Below are 18,236 nucleotides of genomic sequence, written 5' to 3'. Positions count from 1 at the left end.
ATTCTTATTCTCAATATATTTTCCACGCATAGGACACTGAAATTGTAGCCTGTTGGTTTTCTAGGTTCAAAATATACCGTCTATGATGCATTTGAGTATATTCAGGTTGGGTTCAAGAGAATTTCTCAAATACTCTATCAAAGGATCATCTATGTCAGAGAATGAAGCCTTAGGATCCCCTTTGTTTTCTACCATAAAATTCACATTGACAAAACTATCTATGTCATTGTCCACATCATCACTGTAAGCATATGTCAAAGATGATTTATCATTTTTCTTCCAATCATCAAACAGGATAGTAGAGTCATGTTTAGTGCATATGACATTCTCACCATATTCATTTGAATGGTTATCTAATTTTCTCTTTGTATTTTAATCATGCATATGTGAGTTGCTTAGAAACTGCTTTGCCTTAATCTTCCTATTGTTAGATGGAAGGGAATTCTTATTATCAATATATTTTCCACGCATAGGACATTGAAATTGAAACCTATGCAAGGACATAAGAGATCTCTAAATACATTCCAATAGGAAAGCAATCTTTTGAGCCATGCAAATTTTCAACTTCAATGTCTTCAAAATTTTATAGTCCCTTGCTATCGAGTTGGTGAATGGAGAACGTAAATATACTCCTTAAAACAACTAAACAAATGCTTCTAGCAACTCATTGATATGAATTCATTAAAGTGGTAGCACATGAGATATCCACCAGCCCAAAAAAGGTAGGTCATTGTTGTATCAAAACCTATGCCATCTTTTTCTTCTCCCCTGTAGTGCTACAAGGGAGCTCTAGTTACCAATTCACATTGTTACTCTGTAAGCAGCTTCAAGGGCATAATATTATGAATGGCATTGTACTAGACTGAATAGTTCTGCTAGATGTATTAGTATGCTACATTTGGAAACTTGTGCTGACCACTAAAGGATAAATATTGTTAGCTTTTTGCTTTCCTCGGTATCAAAGGGCAACTCGTAGACATCCCCAATCAGAATAATTAAAATTGTGTTCAGATTTTAATATTCTAGGCCAGCCCAACTTGTGTATATATAGACAATTCAAGTCCCCTTCCATGGATCATTGATTTGTGGTTTGTATTGGCCTTCTTAGAGGTTAATGGACAAGACAATCTTAGCTTCTCGTCTACCTCATTCTCTATGTATTTTCTTTAGCTACATCGATAAGGATCTCTAGTATCATCATTAGTAATATTTCATTATTCATCAACACTTGCTAGGATAAGTTCCTAAAACTTTATATTTTAATTGGGGGATATAATTTTAAATAGAATTATGGAATCAAGAGACTTTGTAACGATAAGCCTTGTATTGTTGAAGGGATTTGAGAGTCCTTGGGTCCAGTCCCTTAATGAATAAAATTGAACTTACTTCAATTCCCACATTCAAGCCTTTTCACTATATAATGAAGCAACACTTTTCTCCCCTTGCTATAATTTCATCATCCCTCCAAGTATGTTATCATTTGCATCCTAGTATAAGGGACAATATGACTAAGAAAAACTATTTTCCCCTTGTTGTAATTTTATTATCCCTCCAGAGATGCTACCATATGCAACCTAGAATGAGAAAGTAATAGTGTTCCAAGATAGCCCCATACAGTCTCTTTAGATGCAGTCAGTATTTCTACACACACAAAAACATAGAGACAAGATTTAGTACATCCTTGGAATTTTCTCTTTTAGAGACATGGAAAATATTCTTGCTTAACTTTGTAAAATACAATAAACACATGATCTAATAGACTCTACAATTAGATTTATAGAAAGCATGCTCATTTATGTTCTTGAGATTGAAAAGGTTAACACACTAATTCTACATCACCTTGACTCAAATTTGTATTCTTTTTGGATATCCTACTAATATAAATTTAAATTTTAAATAACCATATGATCTTTGTAAATTTGAAAATATAGTCTCTTTTCTGATGGATAATTGCAAATGACTTGTAACATTATCCAGTGAAAGTCCCTCGAATTTCATAATCTTTATGATTTTCTTTGGAATTTCTCCTGTAAAAAACTTCAAAAACCAATGTTTCAGGAATTGGAAAATTTTCACCTACAGAACCTCTCACTGCTAGGTTGAGACATGTTAAGGAAGTTCAAACTTACTATCTATTCTCAACCGATCCACTGTAGAAACAAATTGTTGAATAAGTTGCATGGTCCGGTGAACTTGTGCCCTCTTAATACAAGTAATGTCACATGTAACCTCATCAAAAAATTCCCCACCACTGGTATCCTTCCTCCTTTTGGAAGATGTGTCTGGTGAATCACTTGTTTCACAATCCTCACATTCTCCCAAGTCAACCTTGAGAGATTCTCTGCCCCATATATGCACTACATGTTGCCAAATGTTTCTTATCTCCTCTAACCTTATAAACTTAATGAAGTAATCATAGGATCGATCTGTGATTCCTTTCATCACAACACTAGTGTCTTCATTTGTTGACATCACTACAGACATAATAATACAAGGGAATATGTGGTGTAGCATGGCTCAACTAAGAAAACTAGTTGAATCTTAACTTCCTCCATTAGATATACAAAAATAAAAGGAAAAAATAATTTAAGCCAATCAGAATAATAGTGGAAAATAATAGTTAAAAACCTAATTCCAATAGTCAAACTATCAAGAAATGTTTGGACGAACTTCAACAATAACTCCAACTACTTTGAAAATGTTTTCCTTTGTTCGTAAATTTGATGTTGCACACTATCTAGTGGGGTATTCAGATTTCATGTTCTAGAAAATGAAAAGCTAATCCTAGAGAGAAGGGAAACCAATTACTTAGTACAAGAAGATCTAGTCCCAATCCAACAATTAAAGCAGCCTGAACCTGCCCTCATTTGGTAAGTACACCTTACACATAACCATATCATAATGGTCTTAGTTTTCCTTAACTATTGACATTTCTTGGGGAATTCGCATGCATGTTGTCACTGAAACAATATACAACAATAGTGTCTCTGAGAAAATACCCTACTGAAAGCATATGTACACAATTGTAGTAACTATGAGAGAATCATAGAGTATCCAAATTAATATTGGTTGATTGAGCTTATGATCAAACTATCCCATATTACAAATTCCTCATCACACGTCACAACATCAACATTAAGACATGGTGTTGAGCATGACAAACCATTCCCATGAAGCCAGGACAAGAGGGATAAGACTTGCATATCCTTGTACAAGTCCCCTTGCGTGGATCACTGATTTGTGGTTTGTATTGGCCTTCTTAGAGGTTAATGGGCAAGACATTCTTAGCTTCTCGTCTGTCTAATTCTCTATGTATGTTCTTCTGCTACATCGATAAGGATCTCTAGTATCATTATCAGTAATATTTCATTATTCATCAACACTTACTAGAAAATAATTTGCAAATTCAGATATAGATCACAGACAAGATAATTTATATTTAGTCTTAATTGACTATTAGGTCATTTTCTACAAACCACAACTCTTGGAACATTGAAAACCCTGTTCACAGTATAAGCAATTTTCTCAATTCTAGATTGTTCAATGCAAGGAGAGGAATGTATTAACTTTATAGTGGAATCTAAGCAATGAGTACAATACCGGAGGTCCATTAGATGGTGCTTGTGGAATGTATGTGCAGTCTCCCTTGGGGCCAAACCACTAGCCATGATAACTGCATTGCAAATCCCTGTCTTCAACTATCCTTCCTTTAGACAGAGGATCCCTTCTATAAGGACAACTGTAATAAAAAACTTTCCAAGCCTGGCTACGTTTGTCCCACCAAACAACGATGTCAAGGCCCATAACAGTGAATGCATGAGGCACCCTCTTGTCCATCTTCTGACTTCTACTTTGGCATCATGTCAAACAACAGAGCTGAAGCCTATGCTCTCTTGCAAGGACTCACTCTAGCCAAGAGTTCTCAAATCCAAAATCTCACTGTGTTAGAAGACTCTGGCCTAATTATTTAGCATATGCTATTCAACTCTAATCCTGCAGACCCTTTTTTGTCTTCCATTTTGGAAAGAATCAAGCAAAAATATAGTTCAATTTGAAAAGGTGAATTCATATCATATCTTTCACGAGCAAAACGTCATGGCGAACTCAAAATCCAATAGCACATCAAGGAAAAAGGGGTATATTAAAAGGAATGTAAATTCACTTCCTTAGTGCCACGGAAAATTTTAAGAAATCCCATAAATTTTTATGTATAATAAATGGGAAAATCCCCATGATACATAGGAAAAATGGAAGGCGATTTTATTAATAATATATATGTAAATATAATTTTTTTGGCAAATATCTCACCAAATTATGTTATCTTGTAAAATCATAGCGAATCACTGGTACAAAATGGTGAATAGCTAAGAAATACAAGGGTTGTTGCAGTATCTTGGCACCAAGAGGGTATTCAAGAAGAAACTGTAAAAGAACTTGACAACATTGTTGGTGAATTAGATGAGCTTGACTAGTTACCATCAAGCGTGCCACTCTAGTGACTAAATCATACAGATCTGGAACTAATTGTTAAAGTCAATTGATGTGTAATTGTTTTTTCTTGTATTGTTTCATTGATTGCAGACAATTAATCATTGGCATACTTAACACCTTTTAGGTGGCCACCGTTGATCTACTATTTTGTATTTTTGACACATATAGCTTGATTATAGAGATGAGTAATCTTGTTTTATTTGCATATTCATATAAAAGTCATGAACTTTTTGCTTCACCATGCATATTCCATGTCCTACACTTGAGGTACTCGATATGACCACATCTACTACAAATGGCATAGTGATCATCAATCCTTCCTAGTTTTAGCATATACTTCTTCTGACTTTTGACAATAATATTTCAATAGCCAGTTAAATGCAGAATTTGTTGGAAAGTTTGAAAACTCCATTAGTGTGCAGATTTATTGTGAAACAAAAAGGTCAGCAAAATCTTACTTCTGTCACTAATACTTGTGATTTTGTCAGACTTTGTACAATATTAATGACATTTTGCTGGGTAGAATGGGATATTCTTTGACTTTGGATAGAATCTTTCCCTTCTGATGGAATTTAAATGCCTTCTCTTAGGAAAATTCATACCTCTTGTTGGCACCCTATTTTTCCTCTATCTTTTTGTCACTTGAAAGATCAAAGCCTATTGGACAAGATTCTTCATGCTAGCCTACACTACTAGAGATTCCTTTCAAACTTTCGCTATTACATGATCTCAGTCATTTCTTTCCACATACTTACCTCTGGAATAGGCTTTGTTTGAGGTTCTCCAAGCTCATGGCTCTAATGTCCATTTCAGAATTTTTCTTGAAACTTTATGAAAATTTAAACTGACCTTTCATTAATGTCCTTTCTTGCAACAACCATTGATGCATTTTTTAAACGATCAATATATAATATTTGAACTCGAGAAAGATTCCATATCTGTAAAAACTAATCATTATGTCTGCCATGGACATAAAAATTTGAAATTCCGGTGCCCATTGTTATGCAAATCTGATAAGGAATTATTGTTGGTGTTCTTCTGAAAGCCTTGATACCTAGTCAATCTCACAATAAATTATCCTGGATGGTATACGAAATTCCACTTTCTCCATATAAGTCCAATGAGGTTGAAAACACTCTCAAACACCAAAAAAAATTAATGGTAATGTTAAAAAAGTGACATTCTTTGGACATTCTCCAAATAGTCATAAATGAGACTGTTTGGATAGAAAAGTAGAAATAAATGAGAATGTCTCATTTATGACTGTTTGGAGACATTCTGGAGAATGTCACTTTTATTTTAAGAATTTAATATTGCCCTTAATTTCCAAGGTCACAAACTCCTCAAATTTCTATCCCATGCTTTTGTTTCGTCTTAAAGGGTTGTTGAACAAAAAAAATGGGGGTCATGGCACCCAAGCATCCCCTCCTAGAGTTGGTGGGGAGACAGGGAGGGGGTGCCTAGATACACCCCTTTTGGGGAAATGTGTCCCCCACATTGGGAAATGTTTCCCTTGGTCCCACGCATAGCATGAGATACATGGGGGGCATGTCCCCGTGCACATTGGAGATAATATGAGACAACAAAAAACCTAAGGTGGTTAAAATGTCGAAGCAGACATCTTTATAGATACGAAAACACACATTCCCCAAATTTTTAGAATATTAAAAAATATACATAAACCATCCAAAATTTTAAACTAACAGTCTTTCCTCATTGAAAAGCAAGTTGAAATATAACATACCACATACCAATGTGACATATATGATCTCATCATCTTGATTACCTCACTAATCTTAGGAGAATTCTTAGGGTGAAAAAAAAATCCAACACACAAGTTTTTAACATGAAAGAACAAATGAAGCAACATGATATCAATTAGAGACATTTGAAATCATAAATTAAAAGTATAGGCTCATGGTCTCAATATATTTATGTAATTGCATGTCCATCTTCATCGCTGACATGAGTATATTCAGGTTGGTTTCAAGAGAATTTCTCAAATCCTCTATCAAAGGATCATCTATGTCAGAGAATGAAGCCTTAGGATCCCCTTTGTTTTCTATCATGAAATTCACATTGATAGAACTATCTGTGTCCTTTTCCACATCATCAATGTAAGCATATGTCAAAGATGATTTATCATTTTGCTTCCAATCATTGAACATGACAATAGAGTTATGTTTAGTGCACATGATATTCTCACCAGATTCATTTGAATGGTTATCTAATTTTCTCTTTGTATTTGTAGCATGCATATGTGAGTTGCTTAAAAGTCGCTTTGCATTAATCTTCCTATTGTTAGATGGAAGGGTATTCTTATTCTCAATATATTTTCCACGCATAGGACACTGAAATTGTAGCCTGTTGGTTTTCTAGGTTCAAAATATGCCGTCTATGATGCATTTGAGTATATTCAGGTTGGGTTCAAGAGAATTTCTCAAATACTCTATCAAAGGATCATCTATGTCAAAGAATGAAGCCTTAGGATCCCCTTTATTTTCTACCATAAAATTCACATTGACAAAACTATCTATGTCATTGTCCACATCATCACTGTAAGCATATGTCAAAGATGATTTATCATTTTGCTTCCGATCATCAAACGGGATAGTAGAGTCATGTTTAGTGCATATGACATTCTCACCATATTCATTTGAATGGTTATCTAATTTTCTCTTTGTATTTTAATCATGCATATGTGAGTTGCTTAGAAACTGCTTTGCCTTAATCTTCCTATTGTTAGATGGAAGGGAATTCTTATTATCAATATATTTTCCACGCATAGGACATTGAAATTGAAACCTATGCAAGGACATAAGAGATCTCTAAATACATTCCAATAGGAAAGCAATCTTTTGAGCCATGCAAATTTTCAACTTCAATGTCTTCAAAATTTTATAGTCCCTTTCTATCGAGTTGGTGAATGGAGAACGTAAATATACTCCTTAAAACAACTAAACAAATGCTTCTAGCAACTAATTGATATGAATTCATTAAAGTGGTAGCACATGAGATATCCACCAGCCCAAAAAAGGTAGGTCATTGTTGTATCAAAACCTATGCCATCTTTTTCTTCCCCCCTGTAGTGCTACAAGGGAGCTCTAGTTACCAATTCACATTGTTACTCTGTAAGCAGCTTCAAGGGCATAATATTATGAATGGCATTGTACTAGAATGAATAGTTCTTCTAGATGTATTAGTACGCTACATTTGGAAACTTGTGCTGACCACTAAAGGATAAATATTGTTAGCTTTTTGCTTTCCTCTGTATCAAAGGGCAACTCGTAGACATCCCCAATCAGAATAATTAAAATTGTGTTCAGATTTTAATATTCTAGGCCAGCCCAACTTGTGTATATATAGACAATTCAAGTCCCCTTGCGTGGATCATTGATTTGTGGTTTGTATTGGCCTTCTTAGAGGTTAATGGACAAGACAATCTTAGCTTCTCGTCTACCTCATTCTCTATGTATGTTCTTCTGCTACATCGATAAGGATCTCTAGTATCATCATTAGTAATATTTCATTATTCATCAACACTTGCTAGGATAAGTTCCTAAAACTTTATAGTTTAATTGGGGGATATAATTTTAAATAGAATTATGGAATCAAGAGACTTTGTAACGATAAGCCTTGTATTGTTGAAGGGATTTGAGAGTCCTTGGGTCCAGTCCCTTAATGAATAAAATTGAACTTACTTCAATTCCCACATTCAAGCCTTTTCACTATATAATGAAGCAACACTTTTCTCCCCTTGCTATAATTTCATCATCCCTCCAAGTATGTTATCATTTGCATCCTAGTATAAGGGACAATATGACTAAGAAAAACTATTTTCCCCTTGTTGTAATTTTATTATCCCTCCAGAGATGCTACCATATGCAACCGAGAATGAGAAAGTAATAGTGTTCCAAGATAGCCCCATACAGTCTCTTTAGATGCAGTCAGTATTTCTACACACACAAAAACATAGAGACAAGATTTAGTACATCCTTGGAATTTTCTCTTTTATAGACATGGAAAATATTCTTGCTTAACTTTGTAAAATACAATAAACACATGATCTAATAGACTCTACAATTAGATTTATAGAAAGCATGCTCATTTATGTTCTTGAGATTGAAAAGGTTAACACACTAATTCTACATCACCTTGACTCAAATTTGTATTCTTTTTGGATATCCTACTAATATAAATTTAAATTTTAAATAACCATATGATCTTTGTAAATTTGAAAATATAGTCTCTTTTCTGATGGATAATTGCAAATGACTTGTAACATTATCCAGTGAAAGTCCCTCGAATTTCATAATCTTTATGATTTTCTTTGGAATTTCTCCTGTAAAAAACTTCAAAAACCAATGTTTCAGGAATTGGAAAATTTTCACCTACAGAACCTCTCACTGCTAGGTTGAGACATGTTAAGGAAGTTCAAACTTACTATCTATTCTCAACCGATCCACTGTAGAAACAAATTGTTGAATAAGTTGCATGGTCCGGTGAACTTGTGCCCTCTTAATACAAGTAATGTCACATGTAACCTCATCAAAAAATTCCCCACCACTGGTATCCTTCCTCCTTTTGGAAGATGTGTCTGGTGAATCACTTGTTTCACAATCCTCACATTCTCCCAAGTCAACCTTGAGAGATTCTCTGCCCCATATATGCACTACATGTTGCCAAATGTTTCTTATCTCCTCTAACCTTATAAACTTAATGAAGTAATCATAGGATCGATCTGTGATTCCTTTCATCACAACACTAGTGTCTTCATTTGTTGACATCACTACAGACATAATAATACAAGGGAATATGTGGTGTAGCATGGCTCAACTAAGAAAACTAGTTGAATCTTAACTTCCTCCATTAGATATACAAAAATAAAAGGAAAAAATAATTTAAGCCAATCAGAATAATAGTGGAAAATAATAGTTAAAAACCTAATTCCAATAGTCAAACTATCAAGAAATGTTTGGACGAACTTCAACAATAACTCCAACTACTTTGAAAATGTTTTCCTTTGTTCGTAAATTTGATGTTGCACACTATCTAGTGGGGTATTCAGATTTCATGTTCTAGAAAATGAAAAGCTAATCCTAGAGAGAAGGGAAACCAATTACTTAGTACAAGAAGATCTAGTCCCAATCCAACAATTAAAGCAGCCTGAACCTGCCCTCATTTGGTAAGTACACCTTACACATAACCATATCATAATGGTCTTAGTTTTCCTTAACTATTGACATTTCTTGGGGAATTCGCATGCATGTTGTCACTGAAACAATATACAACAATAGTGTCTCTGAGAAAATACCCTACTGAAAGCATATGTACACAATTGTAGTAACTATGAGAGAATCATAGAGTATCCAAATTAATATTGGTTGATTGAGCTTATGATCAAACTATCCCATATTAAAAATTCCTCATCACACGTCACAACATCAAAATGAAGACATGTTGTTGAGCATGACAAACCATTCCCATGAAGCCAGGACAAGAGGGATAAGACTTGCATATCCTTGTACAAGTCCCCTTGCGTGGATCACTGATTTGTGGTTTGTATTGGCCTTCTTAGAGGTTAATGGGCAAGACATTCTTAGCTTCTCGTCTGTCTAATTCTCTATGTATTTTCTTCTGCTACATCGATAAGGATCTCTAGTATCATTATCAGTAATATTTCATTATTCATCAACACTTACTAGAAAATAATTTGCAAATTCAGATATAGATCACAGACAAGATAATTTATATTTAGTCTTAATTGACTATTAGGTCATTTTCTACAAACCACAACTCTTGGTACATGGAAAACCCTGTTCACAGTATAAGCAATTTTGTCAATTCTAGATTGTTCAATGCAAGGAGAGGAATGTATTAACTTTATAGTGGAATCTAAGTAATGAGTACAATACCGGAGGTCCATTAGATGGTGCTTGTGGAATGTATGTGCAGTCTCCCTTGGGGCCAAACCACTAGCCATGATAACTGCATTGCAAATCCCTGTCTTCAACTATCCTTCCTTTAGACAGAGGATCCCTTCTATAAGGACAACTGTAATAAAAAACTTTCCAAGCCTGGCTACGTTTGTCCCACCAAACAATGATGTCAATTCCCATAACAGTGAATGCTTGAGGCACCCTCTTGTCCATCTTCTGAATTCTACTTTGGCATCATGTCAAACAACAGCGCTGAAGCCTATGCTCTCTTAAAAGGACTCACTCTAGCCAAGAGTTCTCAAATCCAAAATCTCATTGTGTTAGAAGACTCTGGCCTAATTATTTAACATATGCTATTCAACTCTAATCCTGCAGACCCTTTTTTGTCTTCAATTTTGGAAAGAATCAAGCAAAAATATAGTTCAATTTGAAAAGGTGAATTCATATCATATCTTTCACGAGCGAAATGTCATGGCGGACTCAAAATCCAATAGCACATTAAGGAAAAAGGGGTATATTAAAAGGAATGTAAATTCACTTCCTTAGTGCCACGGAAAATTTTAAGAAATCCCATAAATTTTTATGTATAATAAATGGGAAAATCCCCATGATACATAGGAAAAATGGAAGGCGATTTTATTAATAATATATATGTAAATATAATTTTTTTGGCAAATATCTCACCAAATTATGTTATCTTGTAAAATCATAGCGAATCACTGGTACAAAATGGTGAATAGCTAAGAAATACAAGGGTTGTTGCAGTATCTTGGCACCAAGAGGGTATTCAAGAAGAAACTGTAAAAGAACTTGACAACATTGTTGGTGAATTAGATGAGCTTGACTAGTTACCATCAAGCGTGCCACTCTAGTGACTAAATCATACAGATCTGGAACTAATTGTTAAAGTCAATTGATGTGTAATTGTTTTTTCTTGTATTGTTTCATTGATTGCAGACAATTAATCATTGGCATACTTAACACCTTTTAGGTGGCCACCGTTGATCTACTATTTTGTATTTTTGACACATATAGCTTGATTATAGAGATGAGTAATCTTGTTTTATTTGCATATTCATATAAAAGTCATGAACTTTTTGCTTCACCATGCATATTCCATGTCCTACACTTGAGGTACTCGATATGACCACATCTACTACAAATGGCATAGTGATCATCAATCCTTCCTAGTTTTAGCATATACTTCTTCTGACTTTTGACAATAATATTTCAATAGCCAGTTAAATGCAGAATTTGTTGGAAAGTTTGAAAACTCCATTAGTGTGCAGATTTATTGTGAAACAAAAAGGTCAGCAAAATCTTACTTCTGTCACTAATACTTGTGATTTTGTCAGACTTTGTACAATATTAATGACATTTTGCTGGGTAGAATGGGATATTCTTTGACTTTGGATAGAATCTTTCCCTTCTGATGGAATTTAAATGCCTTCTCTTAGGAAAATTCATACCTCTTGTTGGCACCCTATTTTTCCTCTATCTTTTTGTCACTTGAAAGATCAAAGCCTATTGGACAAGATTCTTCATGCTAGCCTACACTACTAGAGATTCCTTTCAAACTTTCGCTATTACATGATCTCAGTCATTTCTTTCCACATACTTACCTCTGGAATAGGCTTTGTTTGAGGTTCTCCAAGCTCATGGCTCTAATGTCCATTTCAGAATTTTTCTTGAAACTTTATGAAAATTTAAACTGACCTTTCATTAATGTCCTTTCTTGCAACAACCATTGATGCATTTTTTAAACGATCAATATATAATATTTGAACTCGAGAAAGATTCCATATCTGTAAAAACTAATCATTATGTCTGCCATGGACATAAAAATTTGAAATTCCGGTGCCCATTGTTATGCAAATCTGATAAGGAATTATTGTTGGTGTTCTTCTGAAAGCCTTGATACCTAGTCAATCTCACAATAAATTATCCTGGATGGTATACGAAATTCCACTTTCTCCATATAAGTCCAATGAGGTTGAAAACACTCTCGAACACCAAAAAAAATTAATGGTAATGTTAAAAAAGTGACATTCTTTGGACATTCTCCAAATAGTCATAAATGAGACTGTTTGGATAGAAAAGTAGAAATAAATGAGAATGTCTCATTTATGACTGTTTGGAGACATTCTGGAGAATGTCACTTTTATTTTAAGAATTTAATATTGCCCTTAATTTCCAAGGTCACAAACTCCTCAAATTTCTATCCCATGCTTTTGTTTCGTCTTAAAGGGTTGTTGAACAAAAAAAATGGGGGTCATGGCACCCAAGCATCCCCTCCTAGAGTTGGTGGGGAGACAGGGAGGGGGTGCCTAGATACACCCCTTTTGGGGAAATGTGTCCCCCACATTGGGAAATGTTTCCCTTGGTCCCACGCATAGCATGAGATACATGGGGGGCATGTCCCCGTGCACATTGGAGATAATATGAGACAACAAAAAACCTAAGGTGGTTAAAATGTCGAAGCAGACATCTTTATAGATACGAAAACATGCATTCCCCAAATTTTTAGAAAATTAAAAAATATACATAAACCATCCAAAATTTTAAACTAACAGTCTTTCTTCATTGAAAAGCAAGTTGAAATATAACATACCACATACCAATGTGACATATATGATCTCATCATCTTGATTCCCTCACTAATCTTAGGAGAATTCTTAGTGTAAAAAAAAATTCAACACACAAGTTTTTAACACGAAAGAACAAATGAAGCAACATGATATCAATTAGAGACATTTGAAATCATAAATTAAAAGTATAGGCTCATGGTCTCAATATATTTATGTAATTGCATGTCCATCTTCATCGCTGACATGAGTATATTCAGGTTGGCTTCAAGAGAATTTCTCAAATCCTCTATCAAAGGATCATCTATGTCAGAGAATGAAGCCTTAGGATCCCCTTTGTTTTCTATCATGAAATTCACATTGATAGAACTATCTGTGTCCTTTTCCACATCATCAATGCAGGCATATGTCAAAGATGATTTATCATTTTGCTTCCAATCATTGAACATGACAATAGAGTTATGTTTAGTGCACATGATATTCTCACCAGATTCATTTGAATGGTTATCTAATTTCCTCTTTGTATTTGTAGCATGCATATGTGAGTTGCTTAAAAGTCGCTTTGCATTAATCTTCCTATTGTTAGATGGAAGGGTATTCTTATTCTCAATATATTTTCCACGCATAGAACACTGAAATTGTAGCCTGTTTGTTTTCTAGGTTCAAAATATGCAGTCTATGATGCATTTGAGTATATTCAGGTTGGGTTCAAGAGAATTTCTCAAATACTCTATCAAAGGATCATCTATGTCAAAGAATGAAGCCTTAGGATCCCCTTTATTTTCTACCATAAAATTCACATTGACAAAACTATCTATGTCATTGTCCACATCATCACTGTAAGCATATGTCAAAGATGATTTATCATTTTGCTTCCGATCATCAAACGGGATAGTAGAGTCATGTTTAGTGCATATGACATTCTCACCATATTCATTTGAATGGTTATCTAATTTTCTCTTTGTATTTTAATCATGCATATGTGAGTTGCTTAGAAACTGCTTTGCCTTAATCTTCCTATTGTTAGATGGAAGGGAGTTCTTATTATCAATATATTTTCCACGCATAGGACATTGAAATTGAAACCTATGCAAGGACATAAGAGATCTCTAAATACATTCCAATAGGAAAGCAATCTTTTGAGCCATGCAAATTTTCAACTTCAATGTCTTCAAAATTTTATAGTCCCTTTCTATCGAGTTGGTGAATGGAGAACGTAAATATACTCCTTAAAACAACTAAACAAATGCTTCTAGCAAGTCATTGATATGAATTCATTAAAGTGGTAGCACATGAGATATCCACCAGCCCAAAAAAGGTAGGTCATTGTTGTATCAAAACCTATGCCATCGTTTTCTTCTTCCCTGTAGTGCTACAAGGGAGCTCTAGTTACCAATTCACATTGTTACTCTGTAAGCAGCTTCAAGGGCATAATATTATGAATTTCATTGTACTAGAATGAATAGTTATTCTAGATGTATTAGTATGCTACATTTGGAAACTTGTGCTGACCACTAAAGGATAAATATTGTTAGCTTTTTGCTTTCCTCTGTATCAAAGGGCAACTCGTAGACATCCCCAATCAGAATAATTAAAATTGTGTTCAAAATTTAATATTCTAGGCCAGCCCAACTTGTGTATATATAGACAATTCAAGTCCCCTTCCATGGATCATTGATTTGTGGTTTGTATTGGCCTTCTTAGAGGTTAATGGACAAGACAATCTTAGCTTCTCGTCTACCTCATTCTCTATGTATTTTCTTTAGCTACATCGATAAGGATCTCTAGTATCATCGTTAGTAATATTTCATTATTCATCAACACTTGCTAGGATAAGTTCCTAAAACTTTATATTTTAATTGGGGGATATAATTTTAAATAGAATTATGGAATCAAGAGACTTTGTAACGATAAGCCTTGTATTGTTGAAGGGATTTGAGAGTCCTTGGGTCTAGTCCCTTAATGAATAAAATTGAACTTACTCCAATTCCCACATTCAAGCCTTTTTCACTATATAATGAAGCAACACTTTTCTCCCCTTGCTATAATTTCATCATCCCTCCAAGTATGTTATCATTTGCATCCTAGTATAAGGAACAATATGACTAAGAAAAACTATTTTCCCCTTGTTGTAATTTTATTATCCCTCCAGAGATGCTACCATATGCAATCGAGAATGAGAAAGTAATAGTGTTCCAAGATAGCCCCATACAGTCTCTTTAGATGCAGTCAGTATTTCTACACACACAAAAACATAGAGACAAGATTTAGTACATCCTTGGAATTTTCTCTTTTAGAGACATGGAAAATATTCTTGCTTAACTTTGTAAAATACAATAAAGACATGATCTAATAGACTCTACAATTAGATTGATAGAAAGCATGCTCATTTATGTTCTTGAGATTGAAAAGGTTAACACACTAATTCTACATCACCTTGACTCAAATTTGTATTCTTTTTGGATATCCTGCTAATATAAATTTAAATTTTAAATAACCATATGATTTTTGTAACTTTGAAAATATAGTCTCTTTTCTGATGGATAATTGCAAATGACTTGTAACATTCTCCAGTGAAAGTCCCTCGAATTTCATAATCTTTATGATTTTCTTTGGAATTTCTCCTGTAAAAAACTTCAAAAAACAATGTTTCAGGAATTGGAAAATTTTCACCTACAGAACCTCTCACTGCTAGGTTGAGACATGTTAAGGAAGTTCAAACTTACTATCTATTCCCAACCGATCCACTGTAGAAACAAATTGTTGAATAAGTTGCATGGTCCAGTGAACTCGTGCCCTCTTAATACAAGTAATGTCACTTGTAACCTCATCAAAAAATTCCCCACCACTGGTATCCTTCCTCCTTTTGGAAGAGGTGTCTGGTGAATCACTTATTTCACAATCCTCACATTCTCCCAAGTCAACCTTGAGAGATTCTCTGCCCCATATATGCACTACATGTTGCCAAATGTTTCTTATCTCCTCTAACCTTATAGACTTAATGAAGTAATCATAGGATCCATCTGTGATTCCTTTCATCACAACACTAGTATCTTCATTTGTTGACATCACTATAGACATAATAATACAAGGGAATATGTGGTGTAGCATGGCTCAACTAACCAAACTAGTTGAATCTTAACTTCCTCCATTAGATATACAAAAATAAAAGGAAAAAATAATTTAAGCCAATCAGAGAAAATAGTGGAAAATAATAGTTAAAAACCTAATTCCCATAGTCAAACTATCAAGAAATGTTTGGACGAACTTCAACAATAACTCCAACTACTTTGAAAATGTTTCCGTTTGTTCATAAATTTGATGTTGCACACTATCTAGTGGGGTATTCAGATTTCATGTTCTAGAAAATGAAAAGCTAATCCTAGAGAGAAGGGAAACCAATTACTTAGTACAAGAAGATCTAGTCCCAATCCAACAATTTAAAGCAGCCTGAACCTGCCCTCATTTGGTAAGTACACCTTACACATAACCATATCATAATGGTCTTAGTTTTCCTTAACTATTGACATTTCTTGGGGAATTCGCATGCATGTTGTCACTGAAACAATATACAACAATAGTGTCTCTGAGAAAATACCCTACTGAAAGCATATGTACACAATTGTAGTAACTATGAGAGAATCATAGAGTATCCAAATTAATATTGGTTGATTGAGCTTATGATCAAACTATCCCATATTAAAAATTCCTCATCACACGTCACAACATCAAAATGAAGACATGTTGTTGAGCATGACAAACCATTCCCATGAAGCCAGGACAAGAGGGATAAGACTTGCATATCCTTGTGCAAGTCCCCTTGCGTGGATCACTGATTTGTGGTTTGTATTGGCCTTCTTAGAGGTTAATGGGCAAGACATTCTTAGCTTCTCGTCTGTCTAATTCTCTATGTATTTTCTTCTGCTACATCGATAAGGATCTCTAGTATCATTATCAGTAATATTTCATTATTCATCAACACTTACTAGAAAATAATTTGCAAATTCAGATATAGATCACAGACAAGATAATTTATATTTAGTCTTAATTGACTATTAGGTCATTTTCTACAAACCACAACTCTTGGTACATGGAAAACCCTGTTCACAGTATAAGCAATTTTGTCAATTCTAGATTGTTCAATGCAAGGAGAGGAATGTATTAACTTTATAATGGAATCTAAGTAATGAGTACAATACCGGAGGTCCATTAGATGGTGCTTGTGGAATGTATGTGCAGTCTCCCTTGGGGCCAAACCACTAGCCATGATAACTGCATTGCAAATCCCTGTCTTCAACTATCCTTCCTTTAGACAGAGGATCCCTTCTATAAGGACAACTGTAATAAAAAACTTTCCAAGCCTGGCTACGTTTGTCCCACCAAACAACGATGTCAATTCCCATAACAGTGAATGCTTGAGGCACCCTCTTGTCCATCTTCTGAATTCTACTTTGGCATCATGTCAAACAACAGCGCTGAAGCCTATGCTCTCTTAAAAGGACTCACTCTAGCCAAGAGTTCTCAAATCCAAAATCTCATTGTGTTAGAAGACTCTGGCCTAATTATTTAACATATGCTATTCAACTCTAATCCTGCAGACCCTTTTTTGTCTTCAATTTTGGAAAGAATCAAGCAAAAATATAGTTCAATTTGAAAAGGTGAATTCATATCATATCTTTCACGAGCGAAATGTCATGGCGGACTCAAAATCCAATAGCACATTAAGGAAAAAGGGGTATATTAAAAGGAATGTAAATTCACTTCCTTAGTGCCACGGAAAATTTTAAGAAATCCCATAAATTTTTATGTATAATAAATGGGAAAATCCCCATGATACATAGGAAAAATGGAAGGCGATTTTATTAATAATATATATGTAAATATAATTTTTTTGGCAAATATCTCACCAAATTATATTATCTTGTAAAATCATAGCGAATCACTAGTACAAAATGGTGAATCGCTAAGAAATACAAGGGTTGTTGCAGTATCTTGGCACCAAGAGGGTATTCAAGAAGAAACTGTAAAAGAACTTGACAACATTGTTGGTGAATTAGATGAGCTTGACTAGTTACCATCAAGCGTGCCACTCTAGTGACTAAATCATACAGATCTGGAACTAATTGTTAAAGTCAATTGATGTGTAATTGTTTTTTCTTGTATTGTTTCATTGATTGCAGACAATTAATCATTGGCATACTTAACACCTTTTAGGTGGCCA

At 34.4% G+C, this 18,236-nt stretch overlaps 3 pseudogenes; all 3 read right to left on the bottom strand.

Moving 5' to 3' along the window:
• Window positions 1-1,296: 1,296 nt before the first annotated feature.
• On the bottom strand, window positions 1,297-2,514 carry LOC149255964 (two-component response regulator ORR22-like; annotated as a pseudogene).
• Window positions 2,515-8,102: 5,588 nt separating this feature from the next.
• On the bottom strand, window positions 8,103-9,320 carry LOC149255963 (two-component response regulator ORR22-like; annotated as a pseudogene).
• A 5,587-nt stretch (window positions 9,321-14,907) lies between these two features.
• LOC149255962 (two-component response regulator ARR14-like) lies at window positions 14,908-16,126 on the bottom strand (annotated as a pseudogene).
• Between the last annotated feature and the right edge of the window lie 2,110 nt (window positions 16,127-18,236).

The sequence above is a fragment of the Pinus tabuliformis genome, chromosome 7 (genome assembly GCF_031772625.1).
Source record: "Pinus tabuliformis cultivar Carrire ecotype Pingquan chromosome 7, CPIR1, whole genome shotgun sequence".
Taxonomy (NCBI): Eukaryota; Viridiplantae; Streptophyta; class Pinopsida; order Pinales; family Pinaceae; genus Pinus; species Pinus tabuliformis.
This window is presented reverse-complemented; position numbering and strand designations above follow the sequence as displayed.